The sequence below is a fragment of the Oncorhynchus kisutch genome, linkage group LG12, assembly GCF_002021735.2.
Source record: "Oncorhynchus kisutch isolate 150728-3 linkage group LG12, Okis_V2, whole genome shotgun sequence".
Classification (NCBI taxonomy): Eukaryota; Metazoa; Chordata; class Actinopteri; order Salmoniformes; family Salmonidae; genus Oncorhynchus; species Oncorhynchus kisutch.
Genome location: NC_034185.2, coordinates 10,807,506 through 10,828,912, shown reverse-complemented (window position 1 = coordinate 10,828,912; position 21,407 = coordinate 10,807,506).

The following is a 21,407-nucleotide window of genomic DNA, read 5'->3' as shown; positions in this document are numbered from 1 at the left end:
AGAGGCTGTGTTGAGAGCTGAGTATCCTAGCAACATGGAAACCATTGGACCCTAAGTGAGAGGCTGTAGATTGTGGGGAAGCTGAACATTTTGGGAGGCTGTAGATTGTGGGGAAGCTGAAGATTGTGGAGAGGCTGTAGATTGTGGAGAGGCTGTAGATTGTGGAGAGGCTGTAGATTGTGGAGAGGCTGTAGATTGTGGAGAGGAGGCTGTAGATTGTGGCGAGGCTGTAGATTGCGGGGAAGCTGAAGACTGTAGGAGGCTGAAGACTCTTGAGAGGCTGTAGACCAGTGATCATCAACTAGATTCAGCCGCGGGCCGATTTTGTTCTTGAGCGGATGGTCGGGGGGCTGAAACATGCTGTAGACTGTGGAGACGATTGTAAACTGTAGGGAGGATGTAGACCATGGTTCCCCAACATGCGGCCAATGACATCATCAACCAATTAGTATACAATTAGTAGGAAATTAATACTCCCAATTGGTCAAACTCACACAATGCACACCGATGATGTCATGGTAAACACTGATCTCCGGGAGCGAGCTGCTGGAGATCAGTGTTTACCATGCAATCATCGGTGTGCATCGTGTGATTTGGACCAATTGGGAGTAGGCGTTGCCTACTAATTGTCTACAAGCGGGATCGGATTGAATCCTGGACTAAATGAGAGTGTCTGGCCTTTTAAACTGTTAGTTCTCTAGCTGTCAAAATCATGATATGTTTATTCAATGTTACTGTCAATGGTGTAGGTCATTGTGTTTTAATTTCCACAAAAAGGTACCTTGCCATTGGTTAATTGTTAATCTGTTGCCACCAACAACGCTCTGTATACCATAACAACACATGACTCCTGATTAACATGTCATGTGTTCCTTAGCATCTGAAGAAACTACTTTGAAATTGGAATAGCTTCACACCAAGCTGAGGTATCAAGGCTAAGGCTCTTCTCATTAGGGACTCCCCCCCTGCCTAAACAGAGGTTAAATCAAATGAGAACTATACAGTTACCACACACACTGAGGAAGGCCACGTTGAAACATTCAGTGTGTGGCAAGACATGTTGCTAGGAGATAAAGAAAAATATTAAATTACAACTTGTATCAGATGAGGCCTGTTTTATTTTTTCATTTTGTACGTGATTACACAGGTATACTTGAAAAGGCCAATGGTTATAGGTTATGCAATTATAAGTCTGTTGACTTCGATATCAATAATATAACTTTTGATGGACACGCAGCGTGTCAAAACCTGCTTTTCATTACCACTAACTGGGTTATAAAACGTTGTTGAGAAGTACTTGACTTGTTTCCGGGCCGGTACCGGTTAGTCTATCATCTGTAGCAGTAACACCATACATCAAAAGGCTGTTTAATCTGGTGTGGTCAGTACTAGTGAGTAGGAGTATGTATCTTCCCTGTGTCTCCCTGTGACTTCCTGTGGCTTCCTGTGACTTCCTGTGGCTTCCTCTGATGTATGTGTTCTTTGTGGTCCTGTACGGCTCAGTCGGTAGAGCGTGGCGCTTGCAACGCCCGGATTGTGGGAACTGTTCCCGTGGGGGCCGGCCAAACGAAATCTGTGTACGCATGACTGGGAGCGGCTTTGGAATAAAGCAGATAATAAATGGCACATATTCTATCATAGTACCTTTGGTCCCAGCAGGGGGACTCACATGGTTCTTTTCTCCACTGACGATCTGACGCTACTCTCTCTTCCTTCAGGGAAGCCCTTTGATTCCCTCACACATGAAGAAGAACCTCTAAGACCTCACATAGACAGTAATGAAGTAGAACCTCTAAGACCTCACATAGACAGAACCTCTAAGACCTCACATAGACAGAACCTCTAAGACCTCACATAGACATTAATGAAGTAGAACCTCTAAGACCTCACATAGACAGAACCTCTAAGACCTCACATAGACAGAACCTCTAAGACCTCACATAGATAGTAATGAAGTAGAACCTCTAAGAGCTCCCATAGACAGTAATGAAGTAGAGCCTCTAAGACCTCACATAGACAGTAATGAAGTAGAGCCTCTAAGACCTCACATAGACAGTAATGAAGTAGAATCTCTAAGACCTCACATAGACAGTAATGAAGTAGAGCCTCTAAGACCTCACATAGACAGTAATGAAGTAGAGCCTCTATCGTCAGACGGGGCCACAGTGTCTCCCGACCCCTTCTGTCTCAGCCTCCAGTATTTATGCTGCAGTAGTTTATGTATCGGGGGGCTGGGGTCAGTCTGTTATATCTGGAGTATTTCTCCTGTCTTATCCGGTGTCCTGTGTGAATTTAAGTATGCTCCCTCTAATTCTCTCTCGCTTTCTCTCTTTCTCTTTCTCTGTCTCTTCAGTCAGAGGACCTGAGCTCTAGGACCATGCCTCAGGACTACCTGGCATGATGACTCCTTGCTGTCCCCAGTCCACCTGGCCGTGCTGCTGCTCCAGTTTCAACTGTTCTGCCTGCGGCTATGGAACCCTGACCTGTTTACCGGACGTGCTACCTGTCCCAGACCTGCTGTTTTCAACTCTCTAGAGACAGCAGGAGCAGTAGTGATACTCTGAATGATCAGCTATGAAAAACCAACTAACATTTACTCTTGAGGTGCTGACCTGTTGTACCCTCGACAACCACTGTGATTATTATTATTTGACCATGCTGGTCATCTATGAACATTTAAAAAATCTTGGCCATGTTCCGTTATCTCCACTCGGCACAGCCTGAAGAGGACTGGCCACCCCTCATAGCCTGGTTCCTCTCTAGGTTTCTTCCTAGGTTCTGGCCTTTCTAGGGAGATTTTCCTAGCCACCGTGCTTCTACACCTGCATTGCTTGCTGTTTGGGGTTTTAGGCTGGGTTTCTGTACAGCACTTCGAGACATCAGCTGATGTAGTAGTGAATGCAAACATCTCCGTACTGGTGAATGCATACTGCCTCGCCAGCGCATGCGGTTGATAAACACTTATCTAAGCACAAGGCTCATTTGAATTGCAAAGCCTCCATTGTTGGATAAACAGAAACTCATAGATGATATCTGTTTAAATGACACGTATAAAACAGGATTAAGAGGGATTTCATTACCGATGCACTTTTACTCTTTGCTTTAAAGCTCTGTTATCAGAAGCCAGGAAAAAAAGAGTTATAAGATCTGGATAATAAAAGAAAAAGCATCAAAAATAGTTTTATCTTGGGATTGTTCTCTGCTTTATTTCGACAGGAGCTCTTGCTGAAATATAATGTTTGATGATCTTGTCCGTGTTTTGTCTGCTTGAGAATGAATAAGTGTTATAAAATAAATGGTTCTGTTATTACGACTCAGGATAACATGAACCCAGATGCAGACACAGGAGGCGGAGGATTCAGTTCTCAGATCATTTATTATAACACAGGGACCCAGGCAGAGGTTCATAACCAGATCAGAGCCCGACAGGTACTGGACGGCAGGCAGGCTCAGGGTCTGCCTGCCGCTCAGGTGAAACAAAAAAACTAGATAGCAGGGAAACACAGGAAACAAGCTGGAACGACCTGACAAACAAGACAAACTGGCAACACACAAACAGAAGATGCAGGTATAAATAAACAGGGGAGCGGAGACACCTGGTGGGGGGTGGATACACCTGGTGGGGGGCGGAGACACCTGGGGGGGGCGGAGACACCTGGTGGGGGTTGAGACACCTGGTGGGGGGTGGAGACACCTGGTGGGGGGTTGAGACACCTGGTGGGGGGTGGAGACACCTGGTGGGGGGTTGAGACACCTGGTGGGGGGTGGAGACACCTGGTGGGGGGTTGAGACACCTGGTGGGGGGCGGAGACACCTGGGGGGGGCGGAGACACCTGGTGGGGGGTGGAGACACCTGGGGGGGGGCGGAGACACCTGGTGGGGGGTGGAGACACCTGGTGGGGGGTGGAGACACCTGGTGGGGGGTGGAGACACCTGGTGGGGGGTGGAGACACCTGGTGGGGGGTGGAGACACCTGGTGGGGGGCAGAGACACCTGGTGGGGGGCGGAGACACCTGGGGGGGGCGGAGACACCTGGTGGGGGGTGGAGACACCTGGTGGGGGGTGGAGACACCTGGTGGGGGGTGGAGACACCTGGTGGGGGGCAGAGACACCTGGTTGGGGGCGGAGACACCTGGTGGGGGGCGGAGACACCTGGTGGGTGGTGGAGACACCTGGTGGGGGGGTGGAGACACCTGGTGGGGGCGGAGACACCTGGTGGGGGGCGGAGACACCTGGTGGGGGGCGGAGACACCTGGTGGGGGGTGGAGACACCTGGTGGGGGGCGGAGACACCTGGTGGGTGGTGGAGACACCTGGTGGGGGGGTGGAGACACCTGGTGGGGGTTGAGACACCTGGTGGGGGGTGGAGACACCTGGTGGGGGGTTGAGACACCTGGTGGGGGGTGGAGACACCTGGTGGGGGGTTGAGACACCTGGTGGGGGGTGGAGACACCTGGTGGGGGGTTGAGACACCTGGTGGGGGGCGGAGACACCTGGGGGGGGCGGAGACACCTGGTGGGGGGTGGAGACACCTGGGGGGGGGCGGAGACACCTGGTGGGGGGTGGAGACACCTGGTGGGGGGTGGAGACACCTGGTGGGGGGTGGAGACACCTGGTGGGGGGTGGAGACACCTGGTGGGGGGTGGAGACACCTGGTGGGGGGCAGAGACACCTGGTGGGGGGCGGAGACACCTGGGGGGGGCGGAGACACCTGGTGGGGGGTGGAGACACCTGGTGGGGGGTGGAGACACCTGGTGGGGGGTGGAGACACCTGGTGGGGGGCAGAGACACCTGGTTGGGGGCGGAGACACCTGGTGGGGGGCGGAGACACCTGGTGGGTGGTGGAGACACCTGGTGGGGGGGTGGAGACACCTGGTGGGGGCGGAGACACCTGGTGGGGGGCGGAGACACCTGGTGGGGGGCGGAGACACCTGGTGGGGGGTGGAGACACCTGGTGGGGGGCGGAGACACCTGGTGGGGGGGTGGAGACACCTGGTGGGGGGTGGAGACACCTGGTGGGGGGGTGGAGACACCTAGTGGGGGGCGGAGGCACCTGATGGGGGGCAGAGACACCTGGTGGGGGGGTGGAGACACCTGGTGGGGGGTGGAGACACCTGGTGGGGGGTGGAGACACCTGGTGGGGGTTGGAGACACCTGGTGGGGGGTGGAGACACCTGGTGGGGGGGTGGAGACACCTGGTGGGGGGGTGGAGACACCTTGGGGGGGGTGGAGACACCTGGTGGGGGGTGGAGACACCTGGTGGGGGGTGGAGACACCTTGGGGGGGGTGGAGACACCTGGGGGGGGGGTGTAGACACCTGGTGGGGGGTGTAGACACCTGGGGGGGGTGGAGACACCTGGGGGGGGGTGGAGACAAGCACAGGATAGGTAAAACAGAACAGGATGTGACATCTATATAGTTCCAAATAAGGTTCTTTGTCTTGTAACCATAGTGGATCTCTTTTCATTTTCAGTTTGTGAATATAAGGATGTGTTCCAAATGACTTGTAACCTTAACTGGCACCCTATTCCCTATATAGAGCACTACTTTTGACCAGAGACATATGGGTCACGGCCAAAAGTAGTGCACTATATAGGAAATAGGATGGCCTGGTGGTGATGAGGTTGATTCAACAGGCCATGGAAGACAGCATCTCACCCAGCCGGCAGCAGCAGAAGTTGGGTGAGGGCGACATACAGGGAGGATACTGACTACCTCCAGCCGGGCATGGAGAAAACAAACACTTAAAGACGTCCTTCCGGTATAAAAACAGCCATGTTCACACACTAAAGGCTAGAAATATATGCCATTTTTTTTAGACACAACTGCAAGCTTCAAGGGGTAGGTCTGATGGTGACATTGTGATGTCATCATTCTCCCCCCTTCCTGAGGAACAATAGAGAAACCAAGAGGAAAGGCCCCTCCCCTACTTGTGATGTCATGAGGTAACCTGGAACACCGAATGACATGTACCTTTTGTTAAGTAAATCAGGTGACACAGGAGACTGGTGCCATGTCATGAGGAGACCTGGAACACCTAATGAAATGTACCTTTTGTTAAGTAAATCAGGTGTTTAAAGGAGACTGGGGTGCCACGTTAACACCAGGTTGGTTTGGATGACAACAGGGATCTCAGAGAGCTAATTTAGTTGTATTATAATTCTTTACCTTACTGATTGTTTGTAAGGGCTTGATTTACTATTGGTTTACACACTGAGTAGACAATACACTAAGAACACCTGCTCTTTCCGTGACATAGGGTGTTTCTCAAAATGCGTACTACCATGCTCACACAAATTGGAGCATGGGAGGCTGGGAGTATGAGTCCACATGGAAGTATGCAAAACGGAGCACAGAGGACACTTTTCGAATTGCGTGCTCAGTTTGTACGTATTTTGAAGCACGCATCGTTGCATGCTACTACGGAAAGTATGCAAAGAAATATGACTCTCAACCACTGTAAAAAACGATGCAAAATGTATTGATTTCAATGGCAGCCATTATTTGAGCTGAAATGAGAGAAAATACAATCCGACTTCAGAATGAAATGTTGCCTTTTCACATCTCATATGTTAAAGCTACAACATTTCTTCTTCTATGGTGGAGGCAGGAGTGTTAGTTGGGTGAGAACAAGTCTAGAAGATTATTATTTAAATTGTCCTCACTTCTTCTATGGTGGAGGCAGGAGCGTTAGTTGGGTGAGAACAAGTCTAGAAGATTATTAATGAAATTGTTCTCACCCAAGAACGACCTCACACCTCTGCAATTCAAAAAAGATCTATTGTAATTATATAGCTTTATTTCCCCCCCCAATGTATATTGATGCTACGAAGAGGAAACGTACACACACAGCAAATGGAAAGGGGTTCCCTGACTCAGCTATTGATGGTATCTCATATTCCACCCTGGCATTTTAGAAATGGAACAAAATGTCAATGTTTTTCCAGACTTCTCTATTTGAAGCCCTGCACGGGGAGCTTCAAGTGTAGCTGTGACTCTCTGGTCTGCCCTCTAAAGCACTTTCATACTTCAAAATACATTTTTAATGCATCCCAAATGGCACCCTATTCCCTATATTCACGTGAGCAGGAAGTAGGTAGCGGAGTGTTTGAAGTGGCGATACGGTTGGCTCTTGTAGCCAGAACCGCTGGACCTTGGCATAAGCACTTCAGACTCCTCTGTTTTGGAGACAGATCCGGAGATGGCCAGTAAAGCCATGACATGTGAGAGCTATGTGACATGTTTACAATAGTTTTAGAGGAAGAATTGACTGATTTATACATTGGGTGAACAGTGTAAGGAACTCGTTACCTCAACAGACCAGGTTATTGAACTACTAGGGGAGAATAGGGTCCTTAATTAAAGAACATCTCTCTCTGGCTAAGGAGACTGTCACGGCTCCTCCTCTGCAGTGCAGGGGCGGTTCCTCCTGCAGGCAGAGGAGGGTCGTTAGTGATTGGAGTCACCTGGGCTCAGGGTATTTAAACTGCTGTTTCACTAACCACTCTTGTCTCTCTCTCTGCTCTTCCAGGTATGATCCTGTTTTGTTCTCTGAGACTGGGCTCCTCTGCAGTAGCTACTGAGGATACTATCTTGGACCACTGCATTCCACTGTTTAGAACCTCATATCAACTGTCAAGCGTGGTGGTGGTTAACACTGCATTCCACTGTAAGAACCTCATATCAACTGTCAAGCGTGGTGGTGGTTAACACTGCATTCCACTGTAAGAACCTCATATCAACTGTCAAGCGTGGTGGTGGTTAACACTGCATTCCACTGTTTAGAACCTCATATCAACTGTCAAGCGTGGTGGTGGTTAACACTGCATTCCACTGTAAGAACCTCATATCAACTGTCAAGCGTGGTGGTGGTTAACACTGCATTCCACTGTTTAGAACCTCATATCAACTGTCAAGTGTGGTGGTGGTTAACACTGCATTCCACTGTTTAGAACCTCATATCAACTGTCAAGCGTGGTGGTGGTTAACACTGCATTCCACTGTAAGAACCTCATATCAACTGTCATGCGTGGTGGTGGTTAACACTGCATTCCACTGTAAGAACCTCATATCAACTGTCAAGCGTGGTGGTGGTTAACACTGCATTCCACTGTTTAGAACCTCATATCAACTGTCAAGCGTGGTGGTGGTTAACACTGCATTCCACTGTAAGAACCTCATATCAACTGTCAAGCATGGTGGTGGTTAACACTGCATTCCACTGTTTAGAACCTCATATCAACTGTCAAGCGTGGTGGTGGTTAACACTGCATTCCACTGTTTAGAACCTCATATCAACTGTCAAGCGTGGTGGTGGTTAACACTGCATTCCACTGTTTAGAACCTCATATCAACTGTCAAGCGTGGTGGTGGTTAACACTGCATTCCACTGTTTAGAACCTCATATCAACTGTCAAGCGTGGTGGTGGTTAACACTGCATTCCACTGTTTAGAACCTCATATCAACTGTCAAGCGTGGTGGTGGTTAACACTGCATTCCACTGTAAGAACCTCATATCAACTGTCAAGCGTGGTGGTGGTTAACACTGCATTCCACTGTAAGAACCTCATATCAACTGTCATGCGTGGTGGTGGTTAACACTGCATTCCACTGTAAGAACCGCATATCAACTGTCAAGCGTGGTGGTGGTTAACACTGCATTCATTCAGCTTCCCTTTATCTCATATTAGGTTTTGGTTGAAGGTTTGATAACATTCAGTATAAAACATGTGCAAAAATTGAGAAAATCAGAAATGGGGCAAGTACTTTTTCATAGCACTGCATATTTGGGGAAGGCTATAAAACGATTGATTGAGTGGTGAACGTTTCCAAGAACACAGTCTCCATTATTGGACATTTGCAAACATATGGAACTATCCAGACTGCGTAGAGATGGCCATCCAACCAAACTACCCAGACTGCATAGAGATGGCCATCTAACCAAACTATCCAGACTGCTTAGAGATGGCCATCCAACCAAACTACCCAGACTGCATAGAGATGGCCATCTAACCAAACTATCCAGACTGCTTAGAGATGGCCATCCAACCAAACTATCCAGACTGCTTAGAGATGGCCATCCAACCAAACTACCCAGACTGCTTAGAGATGGCCATCTAACCAAACTATCCAGACTGCTTAGAGATGGCCATCCAACCAAACTACCCAGACTGCTTAGAGATGGCCATCCAACCAAACTACCCAGACTGCTTAGAGATGGCCATCCAACCAAACTGAGCAACCGGACAAGAAGGACCTTGGTCAGGGAAGTGACCAAGAACCAACTGACTACTCTGACAGAACTAAAGAGTTATTTGGCTGAGATGGGAGAAGCTTCCAGAAGGACAACAGTCTCTACAGCCTTTCACCCATCTGGGCTTTATGGGAGAGTGGCCAGATGGAAGCCACTCCTGAGAAAAAGGTACATGACAGCACGCCTGGAGTTTGTAAAAAAGGCACATGACAGCACGCCTGGAGTTTGTAAAAAAGGCACATGACAGCACGCCTGGAGTTTGTAAAAAAGGCACATGACAGCACGCCTGGAGTTTGTAAAAAAAGAGTGGTCAGATGGAAGCCACTCCTGAGAAAAAGGCACATGACAGCACGCCTGGAGTTTGTAAAAAAGGCACATGACAGCACGCCTGGAGTTTGTAAAAAAGGCACATGACAGCACGCCTGGAGTTTGTAAAAAAGGCACATGACAGCACGCCTGGAGTTTGTAAAAAAAGAGTGGTCAGATGGAAGCCACTCCTGAGAAAAAGGCACATGACAGCACGCCTGGAGTTTGCAAAAAAGGCACATGACAGCACGCCTGGAGTAAAAAAAAAAGGCACATGACAGCACGCCTGGAGTTTGTAAAAAAGGTACATGACAGCACGCCTGGAGTTTGTAAAAAAAGAGTGGTCAGATGGAAGCCACTCCTGAGAAAAAGGCACACGACAGCACGCCTGGAGTTTGCAAAAAAGGCACATGACAGCACGCCTGGAGTTTGTAAAAAAAGAGTGGTCAGATGGAAGCCACTCCTGAGAAAAAGGCACATGACAGCACGCCTGGAGTTTGTAAAAAAGGCACATGACAGCACGCCTGGAGTTTGTAAAAAAGGTACATGACAGCACGCCTGGAGTTTGTAAAAAAAGAGTGGTCAGATGGAAGCCACTCCTGAGAAAAAGGCACATGACAGCACGCCTGGAGTTGGTAAAAAAGGCACATAACAGCACGCCTGGAGTTTGTAAAAAAGGCACATGACAGCACGCCTGGAGTTTGTAAAAAAGGTACATGACAGCACACCTGGAGTTTGTAAAAAAGGTACATGACAGCAAGCCTGGAGTTTGTAAAAAAAAAGGTACATGACAGCACGCCTGGAGTTTGTAAAAAAGGCACATGACAGCACGCCTGGAGTTTGTAAAAAAAGAGTGGTCAGATGGAAGCCACTCCTGAGAAAAAGGCACATGACAGCACGCCTGGAGTTTGCAAAAAAGGCACACGACAGCACGCCTGGAGTTTGTAAAAAAGGCACATGACAGCACGCCTGGAGTTTGTAAAAAAGGCACATGACAGCACGCCTGGAGTTTGTAAAAAAAGAGTGGTCAGATGGAAGCCACTCCTGAGAAAAAGGCACATGACAGCACGCCTGGAGTTTGCAAAAAAGGCACATGACAGCACGCCTGGAGTTTGTAAAAAAGGCACATGACAGCACGCCTGGAGTTTGTAAAAAAGGTACATGACAGCACGCCTGGAGTTTGTAAAAAAAGAGTGGTCAGATGGAAGCCACTCCTGAGAAAAAGGCACACGACAGCACGCCTGGAGTTTGCAAAAAAGGCACATGACAGCACGCCTGGAGTTTGTAGAAAAGGCACATGACAGCACGCCTGGAGTTTGTAAAAAAGGCACACGACAGCACGCCTGGAGTTTGTAAAAAAAGAGTGGTCAGATGGAAGCCACTCCTGAGAAAAAGGCACATGACAGCACGCCTGGAGTTTGTAAAAAAGGCACATGACAGCACGCCTGGAGTTTGTAAAAAAGGCACATGACAGCACGCCTGGAGTTTGTAAAAAAAGAGTGGTCAGATGGAAGCCACTCCTGAGAAAAAGGCACATGACAGCACGCCTGGAGTTTGTAAAAAAGGCACATGACAGCGCGCCTGGAGTTTGTAAAAAAGGCACATGACAGCACGCCTGGAGTTTGTAAAAAAGGTACATGACAGCACACCTGGAGTTTGTAAAAAAGGTACATGGCAGCAAGCCTGGAGTTTGTAAAAAAAGGTACATGACAGCAGAGTTTGCAAAAAAGCTCATAAAGGCAAAAGATTCTGTGGCCTGATGAGACTAAATGTAACTCTTTGGTCTGAACGCAAAGCGCTATATCTGACGAAAACCAGGCACAGCTCATCATCCATCTAACACCATCCCTACTGTGAAGTATGGTGGTGGCAGCATCATGCTATGGGGACGCTTTTCGGCGGCAGGGACTGGGAGACTGGTAAGGACAGAGGGAACAATGAATGGAGCCAAATACAGGCAAATCTTAGTTGAGAATCTGCTTCAGCGTGCAAACAACCTTAGACTGGGGCAAAGATTTACGTTCCGTCAGGACAATGACCTCAAGCATACAGCCAAAGCAACGCTGGAATGACTTCAGAACAATAATGTGAAAGTCCTTGAGTGGCTGAATCCCATTGAAAATCTGTGGGAAGACTTGAAGATTGCTGTTCACCGCCGCTACCAATGTAACTTAACAGAGCTTGAGAAAATATGCAAGGAAGAATTGGAGAAAATCCCCAAATCCAGATGTGCAAAGCTGAAACAGACATACCCAAGACGACTCAAAGCTGAAACAGACATACCCAAGACGACTCAAAGCTGAAACAGACATACCCAAAACTACTCAAAGCTGAAACAGACATACCCAAGACGACTCAAAGCTGAAACAGACATACCCAAGACGACTCAAAGCTGAAACAGACATACCCAAGACGACTCAAAGCTATAATCACAGACAAAATTGCTTCTATAAAGTATTGACTCAAGGATGTGAATACTTATGTAAAGTTGCAAAAAAACTTTTCATTATGGGGTATTGTGATGTCAGTATGGGGTATTGTGATGTCAGTATGGGGTATTGTGATGTCAGTATGGGGTATTGTGATGTCAGTATGGGGTATTGTGATGTCAGTATGGGGTATTGTGATGTCATTATGGGGTATTGTGATGTCAGTATGGGGTATTGTGATGTCAGTATGGGGTATTGTGATGTCAGTATGGGGTATTGTGATGTCAGTATGGGGTATTGTGATGTCAGTATGGGGTATTGTGATGTCAGTATGGGGTATTGTGATGTCAGTATGGGGTATTGTGATGTCAGTATGGGGTATTGTGATGTCATTATGGGGTATTGTGATGTCAGTATGGGGTATTGTGATGTCAGTATGGGGTATTGTGATGTCAGTATGGGGTATTGTGATGTCAGTATGGGGTATTGTGATGTCATTATGGGGTATTGTGATGTCATTATGGGGTATTGTGATGTCAGTATGGGGTATTGTGATGTCAGTATGGGGTATTGTGATGTCAGTATGGGGTATTGTGATGTCAGTATGGGGTATTGTGATGTCAGTATGGGGTATTGTGATGTCAGTATGGGGTATTGTGATGTCATTATGGGGTATTGTGATGTCAGTATGGGGTATTGTGATGTCAGTATGTGGTATTGTGTGTAGATGGGTGAGGCGCTGCGTGCTGATAGTTAGTTTGGCTGCCTGTCAATAAATGGGCGTGTTATAGGTTGATTCTGGTGAGCGATTGGATAGCGTACAATACAACACACCGGGCAGCTGAGATCCAGATGATTTGATTACTGCTAGCTTTGATTAGACTATGTGGGCATATGTTGAAATCAAAACTCCACCCTCATGTAACTTATGACATCCTCAGTTACACAAATCTCACAAAACTCAATTTAGGAACTTTATGACTAAAATTATTCAAAAATGTTTTTGTCAATTCATTCGGCCGTTTTTAACCAGATAATTATTTGTTTGTGTTCAATTGCACTTCAAGGCAGCAACATGTGAAGTCTGTGGGTGTGTAGACTTTCACCAGGCACTGTGTGTGGATAGTACATCAATATAATTGACATGCTCAGGTCCTCTCCTCTCTAAGCTTATTCTTCTCTCTTCCAAAGAGGATTGGCGGTGTGGGGGCTGTGCTTTGGCAAAGTGGGTGGGGTTATATCCTTCCTGTTTGGCCCTGTCCGGGGGTGTCCTCGGATGGGGCCACAGTGTCTCCTGACCCCTCCTGTCTCAGCCTCCAGTATTTATGCTGCAGTAGTTTATGTGTCGGGGGGCTAGGGTCAGTTTGTTATATCTGGAGTACTTCTCCTGTCCTATTCGGTGTCCTGTGTGAATCTAAGTGTGCGTTCTCTAATTCTCTCCTTCTCTCTTTCTTTCTCTCTCTCGGAGGACCTGAGCCCTAGGACCATGCCCCAGGACTACCTGACATGATGACTCCTTGCTGTCCCCAGTCCACCTGGCCATGCTGCTGTTCCAGTTTCAACTGACCTGAGCCCTAGGACCATGCCCCAGGACTACCTGACATGATGACTCCTTGCTGTCCCCAGTCTACCTGGCCATGCTGCTGCTCCAGTTTCAACTTCCACCTGACTGTGCTGCTGCTCTAGTTTCAACTGTTCTGCCTTATTATTATTCGACCATGCTGGTCATTTATGAACATTGAACATCTTGACCATGTTCTGTTATAATCTCCACCCGGCACAGCCAGAAGAGGACTGGCCACCCCACATAGCCTGGTTCCTCTCTAGGTTTCTTCCTAGGTATTGGCCTTTCTAGGGAGTTTTTCCTAGCCACTGTGCTTCTCCACCTGCATTGCTTGCTGTTTGGGGTTTTAGGCTGGGTTTCTGTACAGCACTTTGAGATATCAGCTGATGTACGAAGGGCTATATAAATAAATTTGATTTGATTTGATTTGATTGGCGAGGCTGAGATGTTTGAGGTCCAACCTGAAATCCCACCGAAAACTAAGCAACACCTTCCCCCAGGATGACACGAATGACCAGTGTGATCAGAACGGTTAGCCTTCCTTACGTTGTTATTGTAGTTAGTATGAAACATAGTCATTTAATAGGATCTCTAAATATGATCTGATCCTAGTTCATCTGTATTGTCATGTGCCATTGTGATGCAACACAGATGTTATGGTTGCCAGGACAACAATCCCTCACTCAACGTGATCAATACAAAGGAGCTGATCATGGACTACAGGAAAAGGAGGGCCGAGCACGCCCCCATTCTCATCAACGTGGCTGTAGTGGAGCCGGTTGAGGGCTTAAAGTTCCTTGGTGTCCAAATCACCAACAAACTATCATGTTCCAAACACACCAAGACAGTCGTGAAGAGGGCACAACAAAGCCTATTCCCCCTCAGGAGACTGAAAAGATTTTGCATGGGTCCTCAGATCCTCAAAAAGTTCTACAGCTGCACCATCGAGACTGACTGGTTGCATCACAGCCTGGTATGGCAACTGCTCGGCCTCCGACTGCAAGGCACTGCAGAGGGTAATGAGTATGGCCCAGTACATCACTGGGGCCAAGCTTCCTGCCATCCAGGACCTCTATGCCAGACGTTGTCAGAGGAAGGCACTAAAAATTGTCAAAGACTCCAGCCACCCTAGACATATACTGTTCTCTCTGCTACCGCATGGCAAGCAGTACCGGAGCGCCAAGTCTAGGACCAAGAGGCTTCTATACAGCTTCTACCAACAAGCCATAAGACTCCTGAACAGCTAATCAAACAGCTACCCAGACTATTTGCATGGTCCCCCCCTCCTCTTTACCCTACTGCTACTCTCTGTTAATTATCTATGTATAGTCACTTTAACTCTACCTACATGTACATATTACCTCAATTACCTGGACTAACCGCTGCCCCCCCCCCCCCACATTAACTCGGTACCAGTACCCCCTGTATATAGCCTCCACATTAACTCGGTACCAGTACCCCCTGTATAAAGCCTCCACATTGACTCTGTACCGGTACCCCCTGTATATAGCCTCCACATTGACTCTGTACCAGTACCCCCTGTATATAGCCTCCACATTAACTCTGTACCGGTACCCCTTGTATATAGCCTCCACATTGACTCTGTACCAGTACCCCCTGTATATAGCCTCCACATTGACTCTGTACCAGTACCCCCTGTATATAGCCTCCACATTGACTCTGTACCAGTACCCCCTGTATATAGCCTCCACATTGACTCTGTACCGGTACCCCCTGTATATAGCCTCCACATTGACTCTGTACCAGTACCCCCTGTATAAAGCCTCCACATTGACTCTGTACCAGTACCCCCTGTATATAGCCTCCACATTGACTCTGTACCAGTACCCCCAGTATATAGCCTCCACATTGACTCTGTACTGGTACCCCCAGTATATAGCCTCCACATTGACTCTGTATCAGTACCCCCTGTATAAAGCCTCCACATTGACTCTGTACCAGTACCCCCTGTATAAAGCCTCCACATTGACTCTGTACCAGTACCACCTGTATATAGCCTCCACATTGACTCTGTACCAGTACCCCCTGTATATAGCCTCCACATTGACTCTGTACCAGTACCCCCTGTATATAGCCTCCACATTGACTCTGTACCAGTACCCCCTGTATATAGCCTCCACATTGACTCTGTACCGGTACCCCCTGTATATAACCTCCACATTGACTCTGTACCAGTACCCCCTGTATAAAGCCTCCACATTGACTCTATACCAGTACCACCTGTATATAGCCTCCACATTGACTCTATACCAGTACCCCCCTGTATAAAGCCTCCACATTGACTCTGTACCAGTACCCCCTGTATATAGCCTCCACATTGACTCTGTACCAGTACCCCCTGTATATAGCCTCCACATTGACTCTGTACTGGTACCCCCTGTATATAGCCTCCACATTGACTCTGTACCAGTACCCCTGTATATAGCCTCCACATTGACTCTGCACCAGTACCACCTGTATAAAGCCTCCACATTGACTCTGCACCAGTACCCCCTGTATAAAGCCTCCACATTGACTCTATACCGGTACCACCTGTATAAAGCCTCCACATTGACTCTGTACCAGTACCCCCTGTATATAGCCTCCACATTGACTCTGTACCAGTACCCCCTGTATATAGCCTCCACATTGACTCTGTACCAGTACCCCCTGTATATAGCCTCCACATTGACTCTGTACCGGTACCCCCTGTATATAACCTCCACATTGACTCTGTACCAGTACCCCCTGTATAAAGCCTCCACATTGACTCTATACCAGTACCACCTGTATATAGCCTCCACATTGACTCTATACCAGTACCCCCTGTATAAAGCCTCCACATTGACTCTGTACCAGTACCCCCTGTATATAGCCTCCACATTGACTCTGTACCGGTACCCCCTGTATATAGCCTCCACATTGACTCTGTACCAGTACCCCCTGTATATAGCCTCCACATTGACTCTGCACCAGTACCACCTGTATAAAGCCTCCACATTGACTCTGCACCAGTACCCCCTGTATATAGCCTCCACATTGACTCTGTACCAGTACCCCCTGTATATAGCCTCCACATTGACTCTGTACCGGTACCCCCTGTATATAACCTCCACATTGACTCTGTACCAGTACCCCCTGTAGAAAGCCTCCACATTGACTCTATACCAGTACCACCTGTATATAGCCTCCACATTGACTCTATACCAGTACCCCCTGTATAAAGCCTCCACATTGACTCTGTACCAGTACCCCCTGTATATAGCCTCCACATTGACTCTGTACCAGTACCCCCTGTATATAGCCTCCACATTGACTCTGTACCGGTACCCCCTGTATATAGCCTCCACATTGACTCTGCACCAGTACCCCCTGTATAAAGCCTCCACATTGACTCTATACCAGTACCCCCTGTATAAAGCCTCCACATTGACTCTGTACCAGTACCCCCTGTATATAGCCTCCACATTGACTCTGTACCAGTACCCCCTGTATATAGCCTCCACATTGACTCTGTACCGGTACCCCCTGTATATAGCCTCCACATTGACTCTGCACCAGTACCCCCTGTATAAAGCCTCCACATTGACTCTATACCGGTACCACCTGTATAAAGCCTCCACATTGACTCTATACCGGTACCCCCTGTATATAGCCTCCACATTGACTCTATACCGGTACCCCCTGTATATAGCCTCCACATTGACTCTGTACCGGTACCCCCTGTATATAGCCTCCACATTGACTCTGTACCGGTACCCCCTGTATATAGCCTCCACATTGACTCTGTACCGGTACCCCCTGTATATAGCCTCCACATTGACTCTGTACTGGTACCCCCTGTATATAGCCTCCACATTGACTCTGTACCAGTACCCCCTGTATATAGCCTCCACATTGACTCTGTACCAGTACCCCTGTATATAGCCTCCACATTGACTCTGCAGGGGGTACTAGAGACACACGGCTGTAACCCCTGTATAAAGCCTCCACATTGACTCTGTACCAGTACCCCCTGTATATAGCCTCCACATTGACTCTGTACCAGTACCCCCTGTATATAGCCTCCACATTGACTCTGTACCGTAATACCCTGTATATAGCCTCCACATTGACTCTGTACCAGTACCCCCTGTATATAGCCTCCACATTGACTCTGTACCGGTACCCCCTGTATATAGCCTCCACATTGACTCTGTACCAGTACCCCCTGTATATAGCCTCCACATTGACTCTGTACCGGTACCCCCTGTATATAGCATCCACATTGACTCTATACCGGTACCCCCTGTATATAGCCTCCACATTGACTCTGTACCAGTACCCCCTGTATATAGCCTCCACATTGACTCTGTACCGGTACCCCCTGTATATAGCCTCCACATTGACTCTGTACCAGTACCCCCTGTATATAGCCTCCACATTGACTCTGTACCAGTACCCCCTGTATAAAGTCTTGCTACTGTTATTTTACTGCTGCTCTTTAATCATTTGTTATTTTAAATAAAACATTTTACTTATCTATTTTTTACTCAACTCTTATTTTCTTTAAAACTGCATTGTTGGTTAAGGGCTTGTAGGTAAGCATTTCACTGTAAGGCCTACACCTGTTGTATTCAGCATTTCACTGTAAGGCCTACACCTGTTGTATTCAGTATTTCACTGTAAGGTCTACTACACCTGTTGTATTCAGCATTTCACTGTAAGGCCTACACCTGTTGTATTCAGTATTTCACTGTAAGGTCTACTACACCTGTTGTATTCAGAGCATGTGAAAAATAACATTTGATTTGAATGGTTGTTACAGTATCAAATAACTCAGACAATTTACTCAGATTATTGAGCCACTCTTATGTGATTTTTGTATGATAATTTTGCTTGGCATACTTTCTCTTACAGCCGTGTGTCTCTAGATGCTTGGCACGCAAAGCCATAATAATAATGATAAATATAATGAGCTATCTGGATAAATAGGTTGTTTATTTCACAATTATCTTTTGATCATATATCTCTTAAAAGAGATGTACAATATACAAAGCCTTTTGAATTATCCAGTCCCCTACCACTGACCAGCATGTTTCTATTCAATCCATTCAACTCAATTTATTCATCCTGATTATATAAGACTGGGCATTATGCTTCAAAGTCCATATATCTGGATGTTGGATTCTCTCTCACACATTTAAAACTTCCTTTGAGCGCAGCATGAACCCCTGTTTTGATCTTTACAATATGCCTATACTTATAACGCTGCAAACACACACAAAAAAGAGTAGTTAAGGAAGTCCCCAGAACGTCATGAAATGGTTGCCTAAAGTTGTCAGGACATTGTGTCATGGTCCTAAAACAACGTTTTCTTCTAGTTCCCGATTTGTTCGAGGGACATCCCCAAGGAAGTTTCTGGGATGTTCTCAGGAACTGATGTCATGGTCCCCTGGAGTTTTTTTTATCTATGTTCTTAACTTGTTACGGGTATTTCCCTAAATACGTTTTTCGGATGTTCCACAAACATGACTCTTTCCTGTCATCAAGGAAGGAGACTTTTGTCTAGTCCCCTCTATGTTCCTGGGACATCAGGTTCAGGAGGTTTTTAGGATGTTCAAATACAATGTACTTGTCACATGCACCAAGGTACAACCTTACCGTGAAATACTTACTTACAAGCCCTTTAATAACCAACAATGCAGTTTTAAAAAAAAAAAAATTATAAAATATTTGCTAAAAAATAAATGCAAAACTAAAAAGTAACACAGTGAGCAGCAGCAGGGTATAAAAGGGGGTCAATGAAAATAGTTGGTTGGGGCCATTTGATTAATGTTTCAGCAGTCTTATGGCTTGGGAGTAAAAGCTGTTTGGACATAGACATGGCGCTCCGATACCACTTGCTGTGCGGTAGCAGAGAAAACTGTCTATGACTTGGGTGGCTGGAGTCTTTTTTTTTTAGGGCCTTCCTCTGACACCACCTGGTATAGAGGTCCTGGATGGCAGGAAGCCTGGCCCCGGTGACGTACTGGGCCGTACGCACTACCCTCTGTAGCACCTTGCTGTCGGATGCCGAGCAGTTGGCATACCAAGTGTTGATGCAGCTGTAGAACTTTGAGGATCTGAGGACCCATGTCAAATCTTCTCAGTCTCCCGAGGGAAACTAGGCATTGCCGTGGCCTCTTTACGACTGTCTTGGTGTGTTTGGACCGTGATAGTTTGTTAGTGATGTGGACATCAAGGAACTTGAAGCTCTCGACCGGCTCCACTACAGCACCATCGATGTGAATGGGGCCGGGCTCGGCCTGCCTTTTTCTGTAGTCGATGATCAGCTCCTTTGTCTTGATCACATTGAGGTAGAGGTTGTTGTCCTGGTGCCACACGGCCAGGTCTCTGACAACCTCCTTCCTATAGGCTGTCTCATCGTTGTCGGTGATCAGGCCTACTACTGTTGTGTCGTCAGCAAATTTAATGATGGTGTTGGTGTAGTGCTTAGACACGCAGTCGTGGGTGAACAGGGAGTACAGGAGAGGGCTGAGCACGCAACCCTGAGGAGCCCACGTGTTGAGGATCATCGTGGCGGATGTGTTGTTACCTACCCTTACCACCTGGTGGTGGCCTGTCAGGAAGTCCAGGATCCAGTTGCAGAGGGAGGTGTTTAGTCCCAGGGTCCTTAGCTTAGTGATGAGCATTGAGGACACGATGGTGTTGAACGCTGAGCTGTAGTGAACAAACAGCATTTTCACGTAGGTGTTCTTTTGTCCAGGTGTTGAAAGGGCAGTGTGGAGTGCAATAGAGATTGCATCATCTGTGGATCTATTAGGATGGTATGCAAATTGGTGTGGTCTAGTGTTTCAGGGATAATGGTGTTGATGTGAGCCATGACCAACCTTTCGTCTGTTGGATGCCCAAACAGCTGTTTTTGTCTGTTGTCTGTTGGACGCCAACACAGCTGTTTTTGTCTGTTGTCTTTGCCTGTTGGACCCCAAACAGCTGTTTTTGTCTGTTGTCCTTGTCTGTTGGACCCCAAACAGCTGTTTTTGTCTGTTGTCTTTGTCTGTTGGACCCCAAACAGCAGTTTTGTCTGTTGTCTTTGCCTGTTGGACACCCAGCACTCTGTTTTGTCTGTTGTCTTTGTCTGTTGGACCCCAAACAGCTGTTTTTGTCTGTTGTCTTTGTCTGTTGGACCCCAAACAGCTGTTTTTGTCTGTTGTCTTTGTCTGTTGGACCCCAAACAGCTGTTTTTGTCTGTTGTCTTTGCCTATTGGACACCCACACATCTGTTTATGTCTGTTGTCTTTGCCTATTGGACACCCAAACAGCTGTTATTGTCTGTTGTCTTTGTCTGTTGGACCCCAAACAGCTGTTTTTGTCTGTTGTCTTTGCCTGTTGGACACCCACACATCTGTTTTTGTCTGTTGTCTTTGTCTATTGGACCCCAAACAGCTGTTATTGTCTGTTGTCGTTGCCTATTGGACCCCAAACAGCTGTTTGGAGCTCTCCCCCCCTGCAGCAGATCTATGTCCAAAACAAGATCTTACTGGAAGAGTTTTCCACCATTAGTTTTCCATTCATACAACATGTTGGTTAAATTTCCACAGTAATCAAAAAAGTAGAACTAAGTAGTTCTGATGATAACCCCCCACCAGAGGGCGAACATATCTTAAAGACTTTGGTAGCAAGGTGTTACTAAGGTAACGTCAACGTCAGCTTTTAGGGAGCGGTAATGAGGTGATCAATAATGGAATGGAGATCAGCAGTGTGGGTGAATTTATGGAGCGTATTGATGGTTTAACGACAGATCAGCAGGTGATAATCTCAGTGGTAGACTAAACTTTATATGAAACTGAATAGTACAGTACTAGCATCTTCT